Source organism: Photinus pyralis, unplaced genomic scaffold, assembly GCF_008802855.1.
Source record: "Photinus pyralis isolate 1611_PpyrPB1 unplaced genomic scaffold, Ppyr1.3 Ppyr1.4_LG1, whole genome shotgun sequence".
NCBI classification, from domain to species: Eukaryota; Metazoa; Arthropoda; class Insecta; order Coleoptera; family Lampyridae; genus Photinus; species Photinus pyralis.
Window position 1 is genome coordinate 61,844,911 of NW_022170249.1, and position 6,061 is coordinate 61,850,971.

The window sequence follows — 6,061 nt, forward strand, 5'->3', positions numbered from 1 at the left end:
AACGCCAACTCTGCTTCACGCCTAGCAGAATACTACCAATGATACTGTGCAATAGTATCCAACCTTCCTTAGCGCTACCACCCTACCTCACAATTCCCTCGTTGTCGCCTACCTATTATGGTGTCAGCAGCGCACCCTCCTCTAGCTCAGTGAAGATGGGTCGGGTTCCTTGTTGGCTAGAACCTAGAATACCTAACAGGAAAAACAAAATCCAAAGAAAAGTCAAAGACCGGAAATGTGGGCGCCACCAGCTTCAATTGCACACCGCTGCTGAAAATCGACGTAGCTGGACCGTAGGTGTTACAAGAACGGCATCCAGCGACAACTCAGTCCTCTAAAACGCGTTACATTAGTCAACTTCTGATCGGTCGATCAAGTTGATCGATCTGAGGTCGTTCGATAAAAAGGTTTACATTTTAAGCGTTGTCGGCCGACGTTCTTATCGTTCAAGATGGCGCCTAGTGAAACGTAAAGAAATTTTACGTGTAACATCATCAATTGCGGTTAATTTTTTCTTTCACGACAGCAACTGTTAATCCCTCCAAATTCATTTCTTGTATTATTCCCTCTATCGCCGTTTTCTTCAAATTACAGTTTTTATATGAGTCAATCGAATTGTTCCACAGGCATTCATTCGGTTCATAAAGATCTATAAATTTAATGATTTTACTTCCAGTCCAATTTACTTTAGACCTTTTGCCTGTTTTTTTTTTACAAACAACAGAAATATCTGTTTCAATCGATTGTCAACTAATTCTCGAGTGTTTAGACGGTCAACTGCGAGTTGAAACGACCGAGTTGTTCCACCAAAAGTAGCCATAAAGTCAACTTCTAGTTGAACAACCTGTAAGTCACCCGGCTCGGTTGACAAATCGGGTTTAATATATATATATATATATATATATATATATATATATATATATATATTCTCACCCCAAAAGAGAAAGGTTGCGAATCGTACTACTCCGTTATTACGAAGACAACAATAATCCTACTGCGGCGAAAATTATACGTGTGATCACAACTTATACTACCACATTGCATATTAGTCTGTAAGATGGAAACAGCCGTCACACACTGCTTTAACATACAGTACAAATTTTTACATTTCTTTCAATTGGTTTGGTGCGTTTTAAATTTGGAAATAGTCTAGCTAAAATAATGACCTTTTCCTTTTAATTTTTTCGAGTAGATTTTCTTCTAACAAAATAAATGTGACGTTTTTGTCGTTTTATACTGACATTGAACTTGAAGTCTCATTATTAATTACTCGGGCCTCCTAATGGAATGCGATTATCTGCACTGGAAGCGCAACAATGCCGTTCCTTTTGTAACTACCAGAAAATTAATGGTTTGCATTTGTGACAATGGGTAATAAGTAAATAGTCAATTAACATTTAATATATTTTATTTTTACAGTAATTCTGTAAATGAAATAAATGTATTAACATTTGCTTTTGCAAAAAAAATAAAACTAGTTAATTAGCTAAAAACTATTTATAATTAATATTTTGTATAATATCATGGCCCCATTCGCGCACTGCTACAGCTCAAAGGTTTTCGATAGGGTTGAGATCGGGTGACTTCGCTGGCCATTCTAACTAATGTACATATGGGTGTTGTTGAAACCATTCTCGAACTACTCGTCCATGGTGAAATAGGCGAGTTGTCCTGGACAAGAACTATTTGGCACTCTGGGTAAACTGCCCTAGCCGATTGTAAGGGTCACCCTGTAGATAGAGAGTAAAAAGATGGCGACGTAGCGCGAAGACGAGTGCGACCTATTTCATTATTATTTTCATTTAGATTGTGCCTGTTTATTGTTTAAGTTCCATGCCAATAAAAGTGTTTTTCTATGTTCAACTAATTACTGTGTGTTGTGTAAGCTCGGCGATCAGGAACGACCTTTAATTTCACAATTCAGAAGGCGCACCCCATGTGGGAAATGCCGCGTTAACGTCACCGGCCACTACCGTGTCACGTAGCCCATTGACTCTCATATCCCTAGTTAGCTGCTCTAACGTGCCCTCAAACTGATCAATTGTGTCGTTCGGTGGGAAGTACACGCTGTAGATGAACTTTCCCCCAGCCTGAATCCACACGTAATTATCCCCGAGTCCGCACTTCTGTACACAAATGTCACTACTGATTACAACTATTGCCACTCTCCTCGTCAGGTCGGTTAATAGTCCTCCCCTCACACTTGCACTTGCCCTCCCCAATTCGGAGATAAGACGCTTGCAATCGGCGGCGGATTAATTGCCTAGTTTAATTACGGTCACGGCGGCGGCGGCTAAAACAGAACTTTAGAAATTACATTTCTTACCTGTAGATTCAAACAGGGGCGTCATTTCAACTTTTGGTTGGGGGGTGCAAAATAAATTTAAGACTGGTGTAATCGTGACATTTATTGATTAAATTGTATATTGTTTTAAAATACATTTTAACAGAAAAGAAAACTACAGATTGAAAATTTTTTTTATAACAGAAGGGGATATCTTCGAGGCTTCATTTTTGCAAACTTATCGAGGGTAATATTTAGATCTAAACTTTTAACTATATCTTGGTGAGTGGCAAGAACCAACAAATCACTTAATCTATGATTAGAACATGAAGTTCTTAAGTTCTTTAATTTCCGATGAGATAAATTACTGAAACAATTCCTTGGGGGGTGCAATCGCACCCCTGTGCACCCCCTAAATGACGCCCCTGGATTCAAAATAAACTATCAATAAACTTGTAGATCCTCGTAGAATTAAGGGATGCAGCAAATTTTTCAAGAATATTGATTAACCATACAGAATACGACGGTTGTCAAATAAAAAGTGTCCGGAAAGATGATAAAGGAAAAGAAATTTTATCACCAATCACGGGAAACTGGACAACAAGTACAGGTCAATAAATTTAAATAAAGGCAAATCTGTAGGGGAAGGCCGGCGAAGTTGACGCAGGGGTAAAGATGACGCACCTCCGTATTTTAATTTCTAGTGCAGTAAATTAGATTTTTATACTCATGGCGCCCTCCTTAGGGGACTACTATTACTTTAAAGTTTTACTGGTGGGCCATTGCACTGTTTAGTATGTGTGTTGCAGTTAAATGTGAAATACGTGACATTGCTTGAAATTCTCCATCCTGAAAATATTAACGGTAAGTTGTTTAATTTATATTCCATTAAATCCAGTTTAATATGATAGGATGCCATGCAACTGTGGTGCCATTACAAGTGCAGAACGGGGAGCACACACTACTGTAGTTTGCGCTATGAATCCAATAGGCAGCTTTGTATCACCAGCTCTGATTTTTTCTAGAAAAAAATGGAAGCAAGAGGTAATTGATGATGCACCAGCTGGGACATTGGGCTTGTGTCCAGAATCGGGCTGGATGACAGGCGACCTGTTTTGTAAGTGGCTAAAACATTTTATAAAGTTTACACATTCATCTCAAAATAATAAAACCTTACTTACCTTACTTAAAACCTTACTTAAGCTTACTGCTTGATGGTCACGTTAGCCACAAACAATTGGAAGTTATTTCCTTGGCTAAAGAAAATGGTGTCCTAATGATTTGCTTTCCTCCGCACTGTACACATAGGCTACAACCCCTGGATGTGTCATATTTTGGACCGTTATCAACATATTATAATCAAGGGATAACAAAGTGGCTCAAGAATAATCCAGGTCGAACTGTAACTCCTTTCCAATTAGGAAAGCTATTCTCCGAAGCTTATGAACGCAGTGCAACTATGTAAAATGCAGTTTAGCGGGTTCAAAAAAACAGGAATACATCCGGTTAACGCAGATATATTTCCCGACTGGATGTTCGCTGCGTCATTAACAACCGACATTCCTGAACAAAATGATCCCGAATTACAAACACCAGACCGTGACAACCCTCCAAACACACCTCCTCCACCATCTATGGAGATAACGGAGAGACCTGGATCATCAAATATCTCCAATATAACTCCAAATAAAGAAAATATACTAGACAGTAGTCGGGTTTCTGTGGAAAGCATCATTTCAATACCCAAGGTATTTGCAAGTGAAGTGCTTCGTTGTAATTGGGAAATTCCTGTAATGAAGCATGGAAATAAATAATAATAATAATCATTTAAACGAACAAATCGAAAAAGACAGGGAACGGTTCTTCTAACATCTACACCAAACATGGAAGAAGTGAAAGCAAAAGAAGAAGAGAAACGTTTAGTCTTGGAGCGACGTGCAAAACGCAACCGAGTTAAAGTTAATTTATGGGTCGGTGAAGAAGAAGAAAAACCAGATCCATTTGCTGAGGGAAGTTGATGGTGAAGATGCTGCTTGTATTTATTGCAACAGCCTTTATTCCCAGTCAAAATCAAGCGAGCTTTGGCTGCGGTGTCAAAAATGTAAAAAGTGGAGTCATGCAAAATGCGCTGGTATTTCCCTCGAACAAAGTTTTTTACTTGCGAACTATGCAATTAAATAGATATTTTGTTTTTTCAACCAAAGCATTATATTTTTGTATTTCAGAATAAAGTTTTTTTCCAATATTTCTACATTTTTTATTTGCAACACTTTCTATAATTTTTTGTATGTCATTTTATCCTAGTACAAGCCTAAAATGACATAATGCACATTTTTTTTAAAATTTGGCATCAGTGTTTTAAAATGAACAAATTCAAAGTTTTGTGTTTTCCATGGGAAGCGGGATAATCTAACGAACTCATTAAACTTCAAATAAATTGGTATCGATAATTATTCCTTTATGAAAACTTTTGTTTAGGGTATGTCATTTTAGGCCAGTTTCCCCTACAAGTATGCAGAAGAAAATAAAATTAATCAAAATTTTAATAAAGAGAAGGGAATGGCGGGGAAGGATTGGTACAACAATTTTATGAAAAGAAAATCCTCAAATTTCATTAAAAAAGCCCGAAGCGACCAGTATACATCCGATAACCGCTTTCAATAAAACGGAAGTAGACCGCTACTTTCAAAACCTAGTGAACGTTCAAAAAACGTATAAGTTTCTTCCAGACCGTATCTATAACGTTGATGAAACTGGTATATCCACGGTTCCTAAAGAAACAAGTAAAAGACTCGGAGTAAAACAATTTGGAATCATATCCTCGTGGGAACGTAGAAAAAACATTACCGTAATTGCCGCTTTTAGTGCATCGGGTAATTACATTCCACCATTGTTTGTTTTTCCTAGGAAGCGAATGAGCCCTTATCTCCAGAAGAATGGACCAAGCGGTGCAATTTATACATGCACAGATAATGGTTGGAGCAATGAGAATGTGTTTTCTTTATGGCTGAAACATTTCCAAAACAAAGTTTAATCTACACCCGACAATCCCGTATTAATTATATTGGACAACCACTCTACTCATATTTCCCTTCAGATATATGACTTTTGCAAAGAGAATGGTTTTGTTATGGTTAGCATCCCACCCCACACGTCTCACAAATTGCAACCCCTTGACGTAACATTTTTCTCTAGTTTGAAAAATGCGTAGTCGTCATTGCAATTCTTTTTTACAATCCAAAATCAAAAACTCAGAGTATGAGGATAAAATAACACCATACGATGTTGCCGAAATTTTTAAGTTATCATACGGGCAGGTTGCAAATATTGCAAAGGCAGTTTCTGGGTTCAAGGCGTGCGGTATTTTTCCACTAAATCCAGATAAATTCATAGAAGACGATTTCCTCCCCGCGGATAATATCAACAGGTCGTCATTGGAGAGAGATGTTTCTTCCGCACAAGCAAATATGAGTCAGGGAGCTCCTCCAGGAATCATAACTCCTCCGCGAATGACAACAGAGTCAGAATCACCGCAGCCATCAACAAGCAAGCAGTTGTCCTTGCCAAAATAGAATGTAACAAACAAACGTCCACATGTATCTATTTCCGATATTTCCCCTGTTCCTGTGCCTAATACAAAAATTAAACGAAGACAAAAACAACATTCAGAGATATTAACAAACACTCCTTTGAAAGAAGGTTTAGAACAAAAACATTTAAAAAAAAGGAAAAATTGGCAAAATTGCAAGATTCAAAGCAAAAGTTTAGCAAAAAAGT